Genomic DNA, 19,385 nt, shown 5'->3' with positions numbered 1-19,385 from the left:
CTTTGAGTGTTGCTGGTTCCTTTCCTTTGGAGAATGTCAGCAACCCAGAAAATTACTGTGAGTCCCACACAAAGGGAAATTACACTAACCTGTAATTCTTAAGTGTTACACAATGTCACACTGAAATTACAATGTGTGCTAAACAAAATGCCCACCTTTGTCAGTCATGCCATGGCCTGGCCTCTTCTCCCACATAACAAGTGATAAGATGAGATGAAATGGCTTCAAGCTGCACCAAGACAGGCTTAGGTTGGAGAGTAGAAGAAACTTCTTCCCTGAAAGGGTTCTCAACCACTGGAACAGGCTGCTCAGGGAGGTGGTTGAATCCCCATCCCTGGAGGTGTTTATAAAACAATTGGATGAGGAGCTTAGGGACATGGCCTAATAGTTGTGTACAAGGAGACATTGGATTACGGTTGGACTCAATCATCTGAAGGTCTTTTCTAACCATTGATCCTATGTCATCTAAAGATGCAAAAAGAAAACATATTAGAATAGGAGCTAAATTTTTAGACTGTTTGTAGAGAAGCAACTACATAGACTCTACTGAATGTGGGGTGCAAGATGAACTGGGGTGGTAGAGAGGTCCAGAGAACCTGTGTATTTATCACAACCCAGAGCAGCTGCACCTGGGCACACTCATTCAGCCAGGAAAAGCAAAGCAGCAAAGCTCTCTGAGGGGGATGATTTAATACAGTTAGTTTTGCAACCCCAGCAGGTTTGGTTCAAAGGCAGCTCTTACATCTCTGCATGGTATTGGCATGTACACCGTGCTTAAATCATTAAGCACTGCATCAGCTGATGAGTTCAAGCTCAGAAGAGAGACAGCACAGTCTGTTTTCTGCTCTAGAGGGTCATAAACCAGCTGGGGGTAATGAGGGAGGCAGGAGGCTTGGATGAACACTTTTTTGGGGGATCTAGCTGGTGTCTATAAAGCACCTTCAACACCTGTCCCTACTGGAGTGCATAAATGGCACACTGCCAAACACTAAGTTTGGAGTTAATACTCTGCTCAGCTCACTCTGCTTTCAAAGTGGCATTTGGAATGCCACCATGCATTATAATGCTTATTGTGTGTAATTATTAAGGAAGGAGGTGATCATCATTACAGGATAATGTTGCACAAATGCTTGTAGCACCAGGAGCAGATAAGAAGCAACCAGGACTCACACAAAATGAGTCAAGTGCTATTGGGTAAATGGGAAGCAGTAAGATATGATCTCAGAGGTAAAACCTTCTGTAACCTCCTTGCAACTTCTGTGAAAGGTGCAGTTAAATTGTGTGAGGATCAACTCTTTTTGGATACCAACTCAACTTCTGCTGAACAGCCTACCTCTGGCCTGCACATATCAAAGAGAAGACATTGGACATTACTGCAGCAGCTGGTGGCTTTCAGGGGAAACAACATGATAATTTAAACTCCCTAAACCAATTATGCTTCCCAAAGTGTTAAGCCAGTGCCTACTTCACAAATACAGAGTATTTGCAGAGCATCCAGTGCTCACTCAGAAGGGTTTCTAGAATATCTCTTACAGAAGCCAGCCTGTGAGCATGAGAGTTTTGACTCATTCTTAAGCACTAGTTCAGAAGTAAGGGAGAGATTTGTTGTGTTTTTTGTTTGTTTTTTAAAATCACTTAATCATCTGCTTTTAAGGGATGTGTGCAAGATCATAGAATCAACTGCTGAGGTTGGAAGAAACCTCTGAGATGAAGTCCAGCTGCTCACCCAGAGCTCACAGTCCCACCACTGCTGCTAAACTACTACCACTAAACCACATCCCTCGGCACCACATCCATGCATCTTTTAAATACCTCCAGGGGTGGTGACTCCACCATCTCCCTGGGCAGCCTGTTCCAGTGCCCAAGAACCCTTTCTGTGCAGAGTTTTTCCCTAATATCCAGCATGCTTCAGTGCTCCATCACTCTCTTACTTTCTCTTTTGATTAAATAATCCACAGGCTTATAACTGTGATTTTGTGGTATTCTTTTACTGGATTAACCTTAATGAAATTAATAACTCATTTTTTACCGAGAGTTAAATACTGCTAGGAAAATACAGAGGTTAGCACTTACTTATGTAGGTGAGTCCTTCCACAACACCTCTGGTTTCCTCTGGCTCCACCTCAGCAGCACAGTCCGATTGCTTGTGAACTCCAGTTCCAGAGTCTTCCTGAACTGGCCTCACATCTCCTCCAGTTTGTTTTCCGTGGCTTTAGAGTCTCTTCTTTGTTTTCTCTACTATACAAAGAGAAAACTCTCACTTCTGGTCTCCTGGCCTGAGAGTGCTGTCCCTTTTCTTTTGTCTTTCTAGATGTTATTAGGAACTCCTGCAATTGCTCCTTGCTTTGTTTTTATGCATAAACATCAGTGACTCAACCTTCCAGTAACGCCTACATTTAGCCCATGTCTGGGGCTAAACTATAGCACTTGCTCTATCACCCAATGGTCTCTTCCCAACAGAAAAGGGGAATGAAGAAAAGAAAGAGCGAGCTATAAGTTGAAATTAATTAAATGACAAAACTGGTACTAACATCAGTGAAAAGGATATAAAGCCATACTCAATTCAGCAGTGGTACAGCAGGGGAAAACAGTTCTTAGGAGCAAGATTAAGAGAACAAACAAGAACAAAAACCCAAGCAAGAAACTTCCTCTCTTCTCAACCTCCCCTCTTTATACTGAGTGTGAGGCTGATGTGCTGGGACACACCTGGAGCCAACTCAGCTCAGCTGTGCTGGCTGACTCAGAGCAGCTGATGGCCTGCAGCCCGTGGCTGGCCTGGTGTTCTGACCCAGCAAAACCAGGACAAGGGTTTTACAGAGACAAATGTGTCCAATTAATATGAGAGTTCTCAAAGATGCTGCAAGAAACCTAGAAGAACTTAGGTTATGAGGAGAACTTTAATTTAAGGGTGACAGGGCATTGGAACAGGCTGCCCAGAGAGGTGGTGGAGTCTCCATCTCTGGAGACATTCAGAACCCACATGGACATGTTTCTGTGTGGTCTGCTTTAGGTAAACCTGTGTTGCTAAGAGGGTTGGATGCAACAATCTCCAGAGGTCCCTTCCAACTCCTACCATACTGTAATACTGTTAACACTCAGTGTGAAAAAGTCCTTTTCAAGAGTAGTTTTCCATCTGCTTCTTGCTCTTCCCCAAAAGTGGAGGAAAAATACATATAATGATCTGTTATCTAAATTCCAGAAGCTGTCCTGTGAGTATGCCTGTCTGGTGGTGGTAGCTCTGTGGTATCTCTTTACATAGTAACTCCTTTTCCCCCTCATTCTCTTCCAGCCTGCTATGAATTTGTTATGATTGCTACAAAGAGTCAGCATTTATTTTAAATCACCATGCCCCTGGAATTGCTCCTTAGACTGTAAATACCCTTTTATTTACTTACTGCAGGTATTTGTTTATCCCTTCCACAGAGCAGCAGGCTGCTGAGATGTGTGGATGTGTGTACACAAGCTTGTGTCTGATTTTAGCAACCTCCTGTTTCTAAAATAGTAGTCACTCCTCTAGAAGAAAAGCAAATCCCTACTTCAGCCTGGGATAAAAGGCAACCTCTCGAGTGAATTGCTTTCTCATCTAATTCTGCATTTTAAATAAAGCAGCAGTTTGAAGGCCTTGGTGTAAGGGAAGGTTTCCCCTGCTAATACAATAATAGCCCAGACAGACAGCCCTTCAGAGGCTGCCACTGCAACTCAGACAGAACCAGTCCACTCAAAAACGCCATCCAGAAGAGTAAGCCAGCACTCCCCGGGGCTTTAATCCTAAGGAGCCCCATCACCACCTTCTTTTTTTTTCCCCTGAGAATGCCTTCAACTCTAAAACAGAATCAGAGCAGCAAAGGGAATGGAATGGGTCTGACTTTGGCTTATTAGCATGGCACACATGCAGCTGGCATTTGGAGAAACCTGCTACGAGCAACTCTGCACTCCTCAAATAAAGTGTCACTATGGAAACTCATCAAATGAGCAGAACTATGAGAGAGACTGCCCCAGGAAAATGTCTGCAAGGGATAAATATTACTATAAACAAATTATTTAGCTTGAAGGACCTCGCTGAAAAGGCTGCAGAAGCTGGCCAGGTGTCTGAGGGCTCTGGAGCAAGTTCATGACTTTTTCTCACCGTGTCGGTGGCATCCGGGCGCATTGTGTGGCTGAGAAGGGAGAACAGAGCCTGCTTCATTCCTATGCACCCTGGAGCTCTTGGCTCAGGGGAAAATCTTGATTATATCCTCCAGGAGGATGGCTTCTTGGCAGAGCAGTTCATCCCTGACAGCTCATGAAGATCAGGATAAATAGCTGGAGAAAGTGGGAACTTAAATACAAATCAGAATTAAATGCTGTTAACATGCTAATCTTGCTAGACTGGAAGCCAGAAATATGTTTATTTCAAATACATACCAAAGTTACAACACTTCTCTTTTGCAGAGTATCTCAATTACTTCTCCCAAGCAAACACTCCCTTTGCTGTGTATTTTCTGCACTTAGCCTAAGGAACTGTGAGCACAGCTCGGCGGTCACTGATTTGTACAATCATGTCTGAAGCAGAGGGCACTCACTACAAGAGACATTGAAGGGCTGGAGCAGGTCCAGAGAAGGGCAACAAAGATGGGCAAGGGTCTGGAGAACAAAGCTGGTGAGGAGCAGCTGAGGGATCTGGGTGTTTAGCCTGGAGAAGAGGAGGCTGAGAGGAGAGCCCTCATGGCTCTCTACAACTCCCTGAAAAGAGGTTGGAGCCAGCTGGGTGCTGGTTTCTTCCCCTAGTATCAGGTGAGGAAATGACCTCTGGTTGTCCCAAAGGAGATTTAGATCATAGAATCATAGAATGTCAGGAGCTGGAAGGGACCTTGAAAGTTCATCCAGTCCAACCTTCCTGCCAGAGCAGGATCTCCTATACCAGATCACACAGGAACACATCCAGGCAGGTTTTGAATTTTTTAATTTCTCCAGAGAGGGAGACTCCACAACCCCTCTGGGCAGCCTGTTCCAGTGCTCTGTCACCCTCACAGGGGAAAAATTCTTCCTCGTGTTTCCATGGAACTTCCTATGCCTCAGCTTCCACCACTGCCCCTTGTGCTGTCATTGGGCATCACCCAGCAGAGCCTGGCACTCACTTTTACATCTTTATAAACATTAATGAGGTCACCTCTCAGTCTCCTCTCCAAGCAGCACAGCTCCAGTTCCTTCAGGCTCTCCTTGTGAGAGATGTTCCATTCCCTTCAGCAGCTTTGTGGCTCTGTGCTGGACTCTCTCAAGCAGTTCTGTGTCCATCTTGAACTGAACACAGTACTCCTGACGTGGCCTCACCAGGGCGGAGGGGCAGGAGAACCTCTCTCAACCTACTAACCACAGCCTTTCTAATATACCCCAGAATGCCATTGCCTCTCCTGGCCACCAGAGCACATTGCTGGCTCAACCTCCCATCCACTAGGACCCCCAAATCCTTTTCCCCTTCACTGCCTTCCAACAGGTCAGTCCCCAGCCTATACTGATCTCTAAAGTTCTTTCCCAAGTGCAAGACTCTACACTTGCCCTTGTTGAATTTCATTAAATTTCACCCTATCCAACCCTCCAGCCCATCCAAGTCTCACTGAATTGTCAGACAATATAAAAGGTTTATTTGCTTCAAGAGTGGCCAGGCATTGGAACAGGCTGCCCAGGGAGGTGGTGGAGTCACTGTCCCTGGAAATGCTCAAGAAACCTGTGCACATGGCACTTGGGGGCATGATCTTGGAGGTCTTTTCCAACCAAAACAACTCCATAATTCTATAAAGCATCCACACCTGGAGTTTATGTGGAAGCCAGTAAATGCTCTTATCCAGGCTTGGGGGTAAAACAGAGAGGTAAACATGGAGTTTCCTGACTTTGATCAAGCAGCACCTTCAGGCAGCTATGACGTGTTACTCCTCAGATCACAGCAGCGGTCTTTAAAGCAGAACATCCAACACATTTTGGAAGATAACAGAAAGATAGTCAGCAGCTGAGGCTGATCAAAGTCAACATCAGTTGATTGAGACTACAAAAAGGAGAGAAAATATAATCACGTTGAACGTTACCATGAGCTACATCTTGGTCTTGCCCTTTGAATAATAAGTAGCAATACAAACGTGCTCCAAAGTCACCCACAGTTGCTACTTATTCAAGATGGGTTTGTCTGGAAGTCACTCATGGGAGATCTGTAACTGCTTCTGACCCTTTGGCAGCAATAGTTGCTGGTGATGTTTTCTGGTCAGTGATGAGCCAGCCCAGGGATAGTCACGGACTACAGCTTTAGAAGGTCTGAAAACTTCTTCCAGTGAAATGATGTGGAGGGAATTATAGAAGGGCACCAAGGTTGGTGAGGAGTCTTGAGCACAGCCCTACGAAGAGTGGCTGAGGGAGCTGGGGTTGTTCAGCCTGGAGAAGAGGAGGCTCAGGGGAGACCTTATTGCTTTCTACAGCTACCTGAAAGGAAGTTGCAGCCAGGTGGGGTTGGTCTCTGCACCCAGGCAAGCAGTGACAGAACAAGAGGGCACAGTCTCAAGCTGTGCCAGCGCAGGTTCAGGCTGGATGTTAGGAAGAAGTTCTTCACAGCAAGAGTGATTTGAATTGGAATGGGCTGCCCAGGAGGTGGTGGAGTCACTGTCCCTGGAGTGTTTAAAAGAAGACTGGATGAGGCACTAAGTGCCATGGTTTAGTTAATTAGAAGGTATTAAGTGATAGGTTGGACTCGACGACCTCAAAGGTCTTTTCCAACCTGGTTAATTCTGTATGATTCATTCTGTGTGGTATGTGTGCTAGTTTGAAGCAAGCTGGAATGTTTTGGTAAAAGAACTAGATAACAGGCAGTGAAATGAAAACAATTGATGTCAACTTCTCTCACAGTCACGCTGAGAACTCTGGGAAGAAGAAAGACTTTTTCTCCATTTTGTTTTCTCACTCTTGCTTTTGCCTTTGACCTGGTCACATCTCATTAACCCTGCTCCTACTAACCCTGCTCCCTAACCTCTTGGCTGCACCTCTTTTCTTCTTGAGAACTGAGGTAATGTTGAGAGGGCCGGGGGGAGGTGTTGGGGTGGTTTGAGAGCCCCTCCTGGGGACTCAGGTTTCTGGGAGGGGAGTTGTGCTTTTGTATTGTTTATCCTTTGTATATTTCTGTATATAATTGTATATAACTGTATATAGTGTAAATAGCTGCTTGTAAATTCTGCTAGCTGTAAATAAATTGCTTCATCTATATTCCCAGGGTCCGTCTGAGTTAGCTGGGGCAAATTCAAAAGTGTGGGGGGGCGGGGTAACCCCCAAACCATCACAGGTATGCAACTTCTAAAAAGGGATTTGCTTAGAGAGGTGAGGAAGATGTTTCAAAGAGGCAGAGATGTGGTGCCAAGGGACATGGTTTAGCACCAGGCTTGGCAGAGTTAGAGAATGGTTTGGCCTCAATGATCTTAAAGGTCTTTTCCAGCTGGAACAATTCCATGATTCCAATGGCCCACACTCTTCCCAGCCCTGACTTCTCAGTGATGAGGAGAGTTCTCTGTGCTCTAAAAAATCACCGAGTGCATTTGCATCTCCAGCAGGGTGCATATTATTTTTAAAGTTGAAATATTATATCAGTGGTACATGTAGGTGGGAAGTAGAATAAAGTATCAACTGCTTGATGGAGACGGCGCCTAAGAAGCTGCCTTGTGTAACAGAGCTTCTTTGTGATATTTTTAAAGCTCTTGGTCTGTTCAGTTTCCATACAGTGGAAGGAAAAATCATTTAGGTAATTCCAGGGGAGGGGGAAAAAAAAGTGTACAACTAAATAAAGCTTTTGTAAACCGTCCCACAAATAAGGCATGTCACAGGCTGAAAGGTGCGCCCGACAACCTGAACTAGGTTCTTAGTCGAGGTGGGAAAAGTTCCTTCTGCCAGCTGGAGCCCCGCAGGCGCCGTCCGAGCGCAGCCGGGCTTCTGCTGAAGAGTGGCGCCATCTGGTGGACACAGCAGGGAGAAACTGCCCTTGCAAAGCCACCCATGGGCCCCCACTTAACTGGTTGACCAAGGTCCCCCAGTCGTCACCACAAGCAGGACCTTCTGCTGCTGAGCTTGTTCCTGTACTGTCACAGGAATAACGTTCAAGTGTTTCTGTGGCACCTTTCCACTCCAGAAGTTCCTACAGGTACTGCAATGTGTGTTCTGCATCATTTTGCAAGTCCAAGAGGTAACCAAGTTTGTTAAAAATACAAGTCTGTGTTATCAAGCTGCTTAATTAGAGAGTTGTGTTTCCATGTGTGCTTCTCAGTGGAATCTCTCTGTGGAGCTGCAGAATCACAGGGTACTACAATAGTGGTTGACAGTTGACTAAATATGAATGAGAAGTGTGCTCAGGTGACCAAGAAAGCCAGTGGCATCCTGGCTTGGATTAGAAAGAGAATGGCCAGCAAGGACAGGGAGGTGATCAGCCCTCTCCATTCAGCACTGCAGAGGCCACACCTCGAGTGCTGTGCTCAGCTCTGGGCCCCTCACTCCAGGAAAGGCATTAAGGGGCTGAAGCACGTCCAGAGAAGAGCAATGAGGCTGGAGAAGGGCCTGGAGCACCTGGGCTACAAGGAGCATCTGAGGAGGATGGGGGTGTTCTGGCTGGAGAAGAGGAGGCTGAGGGCAGACCTTATTGCTCTCCACAGCTCCCTGAAGGGAGGCTGGAGCCAGGAGGGGCCCAGCCTCTTCTCTCCAGTGTCAAGGAAGAGGACCAGAGGAAAAGGTTTCAAGCTGCACCAAAGCTGGATATTGGGAAATATTTCTTCCCTGAAAAGGGTTTTCAAACACTGGAATGGTTTGCCCAGGGCAGTAATGGAGTCACCATCCCTGGAGGTGTTCAAGCACCAGTGTGGACCTGGTGCTTAAGGACATGGTTTAGTCCTTCAGTGTTGGGCCGAGGGTTGGATTGGATAAGCTTGGAGGTCTCTTCCAACTGGATGTTTTCTGAGGTTCTGTAATTCTGTAAAGCTGAAGGTAGATCATCACAGAATCACAGAATGGTGGGAGCTGGAAGGGACCTCTGGAGATCATCAGGTCCAACTGACAGAAGTCAAGGCATGTTCACCTAGAGAAGATGATTTTTCTGTCTGGGCCAATATTGTGATTCTACGATTCTATTACAGGAGGTGTTGCAGTACATGCTACCAAAACAGGCTAACAAGGACAAAGGAAAAAGTCTAAGCTAGGATCATTCTGGGTTTGTTTTGGTTTTGGTTTTGGTTTTTATGGTCAGGGGGTTTGCCTCTTTCTTCTTTGTTTTAAGACACAAGTTTTTCTCCTGAAACACTAGCTCAGAAATCTTCAGGCACAAAAAGCTGCAATTCTCACAAGCCTCCTGATTCCAGGAATTCTACATTGCAAATAAATACCATTTATCCTTAGACTTCATCACCCCATGGGAAGCCACCAAGGTCAAGTGAAAAGGCCTGCAGAGTTGGGGAGCAGATCTGGCTACGTGCATTCAGTCCAAAGGAGGGAAATACAAATCTCTATCACTCAGCAGAGCAACACAACTAGACCCCATCTGTTGTTTTATTTACCTATCTGCATCATCTGTGCTAAAGTAACAAAGGCTTCCAGGTACCTCATCTACACTTAAGCTTGTATTCTCTTTAGACTTGGAGTCAGCTGTTAGAAGACTGTGTCCAGCAGGTCTAGGGATGTTTTGCTCTCCTGCTACTCTGCCCTGCTGAGACCACACCTGGAATACTGTGTCTAGATTTAGGCTCCCCAATTCAAGAGAGACAGGAACCTGCTGGAGAGTCCAATGGAGAGCTACAAGGATGGCTGCATGCCTTGAACATCTTTTCTGTGAAGAAAGACCAAGAACCCTGGGGCTGTTCAGTCTGGAGAAGAGAAGGCTGAGAAGGGATCTGATCAATGGCTATCAATACCTGAGAGGTGGGTGTCAAACTGAAAGTGCCAGGCTCTTTTGGTCGTGCCTGGCGATAGGACAAGAAACAACAGGTACAAGCTGAAACCCAGGAATTTCCACCTCGACAGGAAGAGAAACTTCTTTGCTGTGAGGGTGCTGGAGCCCTGGAGCAGGCTGCCCAGATGGTTGTGTTCTCCTTCTTTGGAGACTTTGAAGGCATGCCTGGGCACATTCCTGTGTGACCTGCCCTAGGTGGTGTTGCTTTGGCAGGGAGGTTGGGCTCAGTGATCTCTGGAGGTCCCTTCCCCTAGCATTCTATGATTCCATGATCCTATGATTTTAGATGAATGAGCTATGGAGCTAAAATATGGCCACTGCTGCCATTTCACTTCTGCAGTTACAAGCCTTTCACTTAGCTCTTTCCTCGTATGGATGTGTAAACCAATCCCAGGTCTAAATGAAAAGTATATGCTTCCCTGATGCTTTTCTGGTTTGAATACATTCCCTTACAGTACTAAAAGGACAGCTTATGCAGAACAGAATCAGAGAATTGTTTTGGTTGGGAATGATCCCTAAAATCATCAAGTCCAGCTGTCAATACCTTACACTGTACTGGCTGAAGGCAATTTCAGTGGAGACTTTCAGGACTCAGGGAAGTTTTTACTTGCATGTTTCTGCCTCATGTAAGAAAACAGCTTCTAGTCATAGAGTCATAGAATCATAGAATCAGTCAGGGTTGGAAGGGACCACAAGGATCATCTAGTTCCAAACTCCCTGCCATGGGCAAGGACATCTCACACTAGATCAGCCTATTTAGAGCCTTATCCAGCCTGGCCTTAAGTACCTCCAGGGATGGGGCTTCCACCACCTCCCTGGGCAACCCGTTCCAGGATCTTGCCACTCTCATGGTGTAGAACTTCTTCCTAACAACCAGTCTGAATCTCTCAATTTCTAGCTTTGTTCCACTCTTTTCAGTCCTATCACTGCCTGACATCCTAAAGAATCCCTTCCCAGCTTTCTTGTAACCCCCTCAAGATATCAAAAGGCCACAATAAGGTCACCTCAGAGCCTCCTCTCCAGACTGAACAGCCCCAACTCCTTCAGTCTCTCCTCATAGCAGAGCAGCTCCAGTACTCTGATCCTCCTCGTGGTCCTTCTTTGGACACTTTCCAGCACATCCATATCCCTCTTGTGCCTCCAGAACTAGAGGCAGTACTCCAGGCGGGGTCTCACCAGTGCAGAGTAGAGGAGGAGGGTCACTTCTCTTGTCCTGCTGCCCACACTTCTCTTGCTGCAGCCCAGGCTCTGGTTGCTCTCTGGGCTGCAAGAGCACACTGACAGCTCATATTAAGCTTCTCATCCACCAGCTCCCCTAGGTCCCTCTCTTCAGGGCTGCTCTCAAGCCAGTCACTGCCCAGCCTATATTGGTCCTTGGGATTGCCTCAACTATGTTCAGTCAACAGTGAGCACAGTGGTTCATTAAAGACACTTACCATATTGTTCTCAATCACCCACCAAGGCTAATTTGACAGCACTAAAGTGCTACAACAAAGCACAATCCAGTGCTGGAAGTGAATTCCAGATAACTCTGATGAAAGACACCTGAGGATGAAGGAGAGAAGACACATTTTTCAAGGGTCGCTGTAGAACACACAAATGAAACCAGTACTTTACCACAGTAACAAGTGATAAGATAAGAGGAAATGGCCTCAGGTTGCACCAGGGGAGGTTTAGGTTAGAAATGAGAAGAAACCTCTTCACTTCCAGCCACTGGAACAGGCTCCCCAGGGAGATAATTGAATCCCCATCCACGGAGGTGGTTCAAAGAGGCAGAGATGTGGTGCTGAGGGACGTGGGTTGGTGCCAGACTTAGCAGGGTTAGAGAATGGTTGATCTCAGTGGTCTTACAGGTCTTTTCCAACCTAAATAATCTAAATTCTATGATTCTATGTCCTCCTGCAGAACTGAAGAGAGGTAGGCATCGACATCCGCTTTTCCAGAGTTTCAGAGCTGTACAGTGAGACAGCTTGGCACATTTTCCAGGCCTTGTAAAAATCAGTCTTGCATGCTCTTATCTAAAAACAAATAAGGATTTTGCCTGATCCTTGCTTCTCCCTTGGGCCACTTTGTCCCACATTGGCTATCCATTCCTGCAGGAATGGTTGGCTCTCCAGGAACCAGGCTGCTCTGGAGTTTGTTTCTTACCCATCTTTTCCACGCTGTAGGCTCAACCACCTTCTGGCCAGCTGCAAGAGCTGAACACTTGATCCTCAGGCTTCCTTCCTGAAGACTGTTAGCTCTAAGACTGGTGGCCCAACTGTATCTTGCAGGACCCCATCCATCCAACAGTTGGAATCAGTCCAGATGATGAAGTGGCTTCAATTGTGACCCTGGTTTCCCCTTACAAATATTTGATTATGTCCATTATGCTGTGTCACGTGCTGGTTGTTGCCTTTTATTGTATGCCCATCATACATTTCTCAGCTGGTTAATTGCTTTACCCAGACACTAAGTGTATAATCACATTCCAGGCAGTAGCACTGCACGTTCAGCTCATGCCTAAGCCATGTTACCATGGGGGCTGATGTTTCAGGCCAAGAGTGGCTCACCCAGAGCTGTGTACTTCTGTCACCCCTTCAAGAATGCCATGCAAGGAAAGAAACACTCCAAATTGAAATGTCTGAAGCTATGACAGACGTGAAAGTGCTTAGACACAGAATTTCTGGTCATAGTTTCTTTTTTTTCTCATTCTTTTAATCTAAAGCATGGTCACTTTTGCAACCTGACATCTTCCAAAGAGAAGGGTGGAAAACAAGCAGAAAGGGCTTCACTACCTTCTCTACCTTGCAAGTGCTCCTGAAGAAGGCTGTAGGTAAACAATTGCAGGAGACACCCAGGCACTGAGGTCATGGGATCAAGGAGTAATTCAGGCTGGAAAAGGCTTTGAAATGTATCTTGTCCAATCCTCCAATCAAAGCAGGGACAACTCCAACAGGTCAGGATGCTCAGCAATTTGTCCAATGGAGTCTAGAGAAGCTACTCCAAGGCATTAGTTGTCCTCTCAAGGAAAATCTTCTATTTATATGCAGTTTACACAGGGTAAGTCTGCACAGGCAGACAGAAAGGTGCACACAGATTCTTCCTCAAATATGAGCCAGAAGCCAGAAGCCACCTCTCCAGAATTCCCTGAAAGGAGGTTGCAGCAAAGTGAGGATTGGTCTCTTCTCCCTATCAGCAAGTGATAGGATGAGAAGAAACGCCCTCAAGTTGCACCTTGAGAGGTTTAGGTTGGAGATTAGAAGAAACTTCTGCCCTGAAAAGCTTCTCAACCACTGGCACAGCCTGCCCGGGGGGGTGGTTGAATCCACATTACTGGAGGTGTTTCAAAGAGGTGGAGATGTGGTGCTGAGGGACATGGTTTAGCCCCAGCCTTGGTAGTTAGAGAATGGTTGGATTGAATGATCTCAAAGTTTTTTTTCAAATGGAAACAATTCTGTGAGGGTAGGATAGGGCTATGCTGATAACAGCACCTGCTCAGCCCTACACAGCTCCTGCACACTGCAACAGCTACAGGAATCTGGCACTGGATCTGGTACTTGTGTTGACATACCAGTGGAGATGGCTCAGAGGAGACCTCAATCAAGGCCTTCTAGTTCCTGAAGTGGGCCTACAGGAAAGCCAGGGAAGGACTTTTTACAAGGGCTTTTAGTGGTGGGACAAGAGGGGTGAGATAAAGATGAAGATAAAAAGATAAAGATAAAAATGATAAAGCTCCAGGAAGACCTTAGAGCAGCCTTCCAGTACCTGAAGGGGAATACAGGAGAGCTGGGGAGGGTCTTTTGACAAGAGTTTGTAGTGATAAGATGAGAGGGAATGGATTGAAGCTGGAAGAGGGGAGATTCAGACTGGAAATTAGGAAGAAATTATTTCTAGTGAGGGTGGTGAGACAGTGGAACAGGTTGCCTAGGAAGGTTGTGGGTGTCCCCTTCCTGGAGGTGTTTAAGGCCAGGTTGAATGAGGCCTTGAGCACCTTGGGCTAGTGGAAGTCATCCCTGCCCACGGCAGAGGAATTGGAATCAGATGATCTTTAGGGTGCCTTCCAAGCCAAAGCACTCTGTGATGTACATGCCCTGAGCCGCACAGCAGAGCTGCTGGGATGGGCACATGCCAGCTGTCCCCCCTTTCACACAACAGAGCTGTTAGCAGGGTGACTGAAATCAAAACAATCTGAATCAACAGGCAAGAACTCTGTTGTGGTTTAATCTGTATGGAATTTGTGTGGCTTAGTCATTTCACTAAAGAGCAGCAACTCTCCCTGCTCTGTGCAGCAGATCCTGGCTTTCATACCAGAACTGGTATTTCTCTAATCCAGAAGGAAAAGCTTTACCTTATATATATTTACTTAAGAAACTGTCCTTCCCTTCATTTAAATACAGAAAGGGTCCCCACTTCTCAGCACGCTGCTTTTGATCTCTCAAGTGCTTTTTTCTTTTTTTATCTAAAACAGGCATGATCAAGGGGACAGGAAACTCTTACATGAAAACAGGGCAAAAATTTCCAAAGAATTTTTCTTTGGAAATATCTTACAAAGAGAATGAAAAAGGGAGAACATAAAAAGGTGCAGGTTCTGAAGAGCAGCAGAGAGATGGGATTTCTGTGCTATCCATCAAACACCACAATAAAGGAACATTTGATGGGAGGACAGGACAGAGCCAAGCAGGAAGAATACGTTTCTGTTAAACAATGTGTATAATTAAACCTTTAACTTGCTGCCACAGGAGGTTAATGAAGGAAGAGCATTATGGAAGTCTGACAGGAGTGGACAGTTACAGGTATTTGGGAAACCTGTTGAGTTATTAGAAACAGAAGGCACAGGAGTCGAGGGAACTATGTGGGTTCATCAGGTCAGATCTGTGCTATTGCAGCAGTCTCTGTTGCCTGCTCCTGCATTCATTGAGTTTCATTTGAACAACTGTCCCCATCGCTTCTGGAAGGCTGTTCCAAAACCTGATTCTCCTAACCTTTCAATAGATTTGAAACACAGACCCACTTGTTCCCAGGCCAGCATTCTCCTTCAGCTGAAGTATCTCACCTTCTTTGCTGCCGTTCACTTCTCAGAGCTGGTGGCAGCCTCTCACAAGACATCTGTCCCCTCTGCACAGGGTGCCCCAAGACCAAACCTGCAGCTGTGCAGCCACGCTGGCAAGCCTGCCTCTCTCAATGAGGCACCACCAGTGTTGAAGTGATCGTCCTTCTGCTCAGACTGGAGCTCACTTGGTCTTTGCCAGTCTGGACATCACTGCTTGCAGTTCCAGGATGGCATGGGCATGCCCTGACAGTGAGACTCAGAGGCTAACATATGGACTTACACTGCAATTTTGACACAAGTCAGGCACTTACTAAACATCTATTCAGAAATCTCTGGTGACCAGAGGCAAGCACAGGTGTAACTGAGATAGCACAGGCACACAAAGAAGTTTTTTCAGGAGTGGTGGACCCCCATAACTGCAAAGCACTGCTGACTTTGTTCACCTGGCTGACTCTGCAGACCCCTGCAGACCTTTGTCCCTCATGCATGCTCACTTGCACTCAAGCACAAGGGACTGGAGTCTTCCCACCTTGCTCACTGTTTACAGTACAAGCAGTCCTAACAACCATCTCAGATGTACATATGTAGCTGTGGGGAGATTAGTGCCAACCCAGACATACAAACCAAGAATTTCTTCTCTTTCTCTCCATGTTCAGAGGTGTGTGACACACCACAGCTCTGAGTTCTGCTCAGAAATACTGCTGCCCACGTTTCTCATCATCTCTGTTGACAGCCTGCTGAACATGAGCCAACAGTGTGCCCAGGTGGCCAAGAAGGCCACCAGTATCCTGGCCTGCATCAAGAATAGTGTGGCCAGCAGGACCAGGGAAGAGATTGTGCCTCTGTGCTTGGCACTGGTGATATCACACCTTGAGTACTGGGTGCAGTTTTGGATCCCTCACTCCACAACGGACAGTGAGGTGTTGGAGTGTGTCCAAAGAAGAGCAACAAAGCTGGTGAAGGGTCTGGAGAACAGGGCTGATGAGAAGCAGCTGAGGAAACTGCATTTTTTTAAGCTGGAAAAGAGGAGGCTGAGAGGAGATCTCATTGCTCTCTACAATTCCCTGAAAGGAGGTTGTAGTCATGTGGGTGTTGGTTTCCTCTCCCGAGCACCAGATGATAGAATGAACACTGGGGAGGAACTTTTAACAAGGCCTTGTAGTGATAGGATGAGAGGGAATGGATTGAAGCTTGGGGAGGGCAGATTAAGACTGGAGATTAGGAAGAAATTCTATACAATGGAGGTGGTGAGACACTGGAACAGGTTGCCCAGGGAAATTGTGAATGCTCCTCCCTGGAGGTGTTCAAGACCAGGTTGGATGAGACGTTGGGCAGCCTGGGTTAGTGGAAGGTGTCTGTGCCCATGGCAAGGGGATTGGAACTAGATGATCTTTAAGCTCTCTTCCAACCCAAACTATTCTATGATTCTATGACTCTAGGTTCTTCAGGGAATGGAAAGATGATTGTGCAGCCTCTAATTCTTCCACTGAAGCTGATCTCTATGTTAGACATTACATTGGGCCAGCTGAAGATTTAATGTTGCTGCCACAAGCAGAAACTAAATATTTGGAAGCAGAGAAGAGGAAAAGAAGCAAAAGCAGAAAGAATACAAGAAGAGCACTAAATTATAAAAGTGTGAAGGCAAACAAACAATAAAACTGACAATGAAATAAGTTCAATGTTATAGTGGTCAATGGGACATTGGATTACTAAATGAAGGTTGTGTGGAAGGCTCAAATTTTCATGCTGTGATTTGTTGCTCCACAGAAATAGAGAAGGCATGGTCAAGTATGGGGAAATACCAAGACATATTCAAGCAGACTTAAAAGCATTTGCAGGCAATGTATGTGCACAAAAAACACTGTCATCCTTTGCCATGGCTCAGCTGATCTCATGTTCCAGTCTTGTAGCCTTTCACTACAATATAAGGAAATAATGTGGCTTTTGTGCATGGGGAAATCTCACCATTAATCAGGAAAACTGAAGGAAAATAACTTCCCCAGTCTTGTTTCCAAGTGGATAAATGGAGCTTTTTAAAAAAGGAATCTAGATTCTGAACACTTGCAGGGAAAAAAAAGCATCTTGTTATAGATACAAATGAAAGAACCATGTGTCAAGATATGATAAACAGAGGGGAGGACAGAGGGAGCCATCTGCTTCATCAAAGGAAAAAAAACATGCCCTGCAAGACTACAAAACATAAACACTGGGTGATAAAAGTTTGGGATTTTCTAGGTCTAGAAGGTAGAGACTGCACCAGTAGTGGTGGGATTTGTGTCAGATGGATAATGAGATCAGCCTAGCCTGAGCTGCTGGCTCTTCCCAACCCACAGCCTTCAGATAGACTGTGTTACACTGGGAATAATCTACCCAGCCCTTTCGCAGTCATACGAGGCCAGGACTTGTGGGAATGTTCCTGGGGTGAGGTCTGCTCCTGCAATTAGGGCTGGGAAAGCCAGCACAAATGGGAAAAGCAGACCTGGAAACATCTAACAGCAGGACCATGAAAAAGGAGAGGAGTCATGCTGAGGAGGGAGGCCAGTTACTCACAGATGGGATGTGTCCAGCTCCACCAGTGTAAGGCAGCTGAGCACAGAGGCAGGACACTGGTGTGCAGAAGGTCTGGACAGATGGATGTGATGAGCTGATGGTTGGACTTGATGATAGGACAGCTGAGCTGAACTTAGAGCTCTTTTCCAAAATCACAGAATCATGGAATGTCAGGGGCTGGAAGGGACCTCAAAAGCTCATCCTGTCCAACCCCTCTGCCACAGCAGGATCACCTAGATCAGACCACACAGGAAAGTGTCCACGCAGGTTTTGAATATCTCCAGACAAGGAGACTCCACAATCTCCCTGGGCAGCCTGTTCCAGTGTTCTGTCACACTCACAGGGAAAGAATTCCTCCTCATATTTACATGGAACTTTCTATGCCTCAGTTTCCACTCATTGCCCCTTGTCCTGTCATTGGGCATCACCCAGCAGAGCCTGGCTCCAGCCTCCTGGCACTCACCTTTACATCTTTATAAACATTGATGAGGTCACCTTTCAGTCTCCTCCTCTCCAGCAGCAGAGCCTCAACTCCCTCAGGCTGTCCTTGTATGAGATGTTCCATTCCCTTCATCATCTTTGTGGCTCTGCACTGGACTCTATAAAGCAGATTCTATGATTAATGATTCTAAGGGTGGTTTCAGTGGTGGCTGGTGGATTGAGAAGAGAGAACAGGCAGCATGCATATGTGAAGCTATACTGGTGAAGGCACTTTACTGCAGGAAGGAATTTGGAAAGGTTGGGAAATGTGTATAACAACAATTGTTAGACTTCTTTTCCTCCCGTTAATTAATTCATCAGCTCAGGTCATGCCTGCAGTTGAGATATCTGTTCTCCAGCTCATTGAGCATGGTCAGCTACATGTGTGGAAATTGCTCAATATATTTGGGGCTAAAAATAGTAGGAAATCCCAGAGGTAAATATGGAAAATCCTTCAAAGTGCAGTAGAGGCAGCGGATGTCAGGTGTATTAGATTAATTCACTGTAACCATACAAAGGATTAGGGGGAAGGTGGGCAGTGCAGCTCCTTGACAAGTGATTGAACACAGGGGCAGACAAAGCTAACAGTGCTTATATTTAACTTACTAATGCTTACTTACTAATGCAACATCGTGTGCACCACAGGTGACCCCAAGCAATTTAATCAGAACTTAAGCCCTCCTTTTTTTAGGGATAAAAGGGAAAATCCAGCCCTCACAGTTGTCAAGCTGGCTCCCTGACTGGGAACTACTGTAGCTGTTTGTAGCTGCTTAATTCTACTGTCAGCTAGCCATAAAAAAAATTCAAAGAAACAGTAAATAAATTAAAAAAAAAAAAAAAGTTCAAATAAACCAACAGCCCAATCCTAGCCTCTTGCTGCTTTCTAAACTTTTCCTAGACAAATTTCCATGCTCTTTGTCATCACATGCTTACCAGCTGGGCAGGCACAACATTATCCTGCAAGCGTGTTCTGTTTGCCAGGGCTGTCAAATGGAACGGTTCAAACATACTGTAAGGACAAGATCATGAACTCCATGAGTGGGCTTCTGGCAAACAGAGACCATGCAAACACTGGCTAAAGAGTTACTAGACAGTGATTAGCTAAAAGCTGGTTTCCACGAGTCACATTAGCACAGAATTGTCAGGCTTGGAAGGGACCTCAGAGATCATCCAGTTCCAGCTCCCCTGCCATGGGCAGGGACACCTCACAGTAGATCAGGTCCCTGTTAAGAACAGTAAATGTCAGTAATCATCTCCTTCATCTGTGCACTAGATATTTAGGCATGAGTGGGATTTCTGGCAGCTAAACAGCATCCCAAAAAGTAAGGAAGATAAAAGAAATTCAGTTCCCTACACACAAAGCAAGCTGAATTGCAGGAGGGCTAA

General features: G+C 46.0%; 1 protein-coding gene across 2 annotated transcripts in view; it reads right to left on the bottom strand.

The window, feature by feature from the left end:
- Positions 1-2,626, bottom strand: part of NEBL (nebulette) — a 274,767-nt gene extending 272,141 nt beyond the window's left edge. For both annotated transcript variants that reach the window (XM_064162528.1, XM_064162529.1), the window contains exon 1: positions 2,074-2,626. The gene's annotated coding sequence lies outside the window, so the exon portion shown is untranslated. The remainder of the gene's footprint in view (positions 1-2,073) is intronic.
- Between the last annotated feature and the right edge of the window lie 16,759 nt (positions 2,627-19,385).

Source organism: Pogoniulus pusillus, chromosome 23 (assembly GCF_015220805.1).
Source record: "Pogoniulus pusillus isolate bPogPus1 chromosome 23, bPogPus1.pri, whole genome shotgun sequence".
Lineage (NCBI taxonomy): Eukaryota > Metazoa > Chordata > Aves > Piciformes > Lybiidae > Pogoniulus > Pogoniulus pusillus.
The sequence above is the reverse complement of the archived record's forward strand: the minus strand, read 5'-3'. Positions and strand labels throughout refer to the sequence as shown.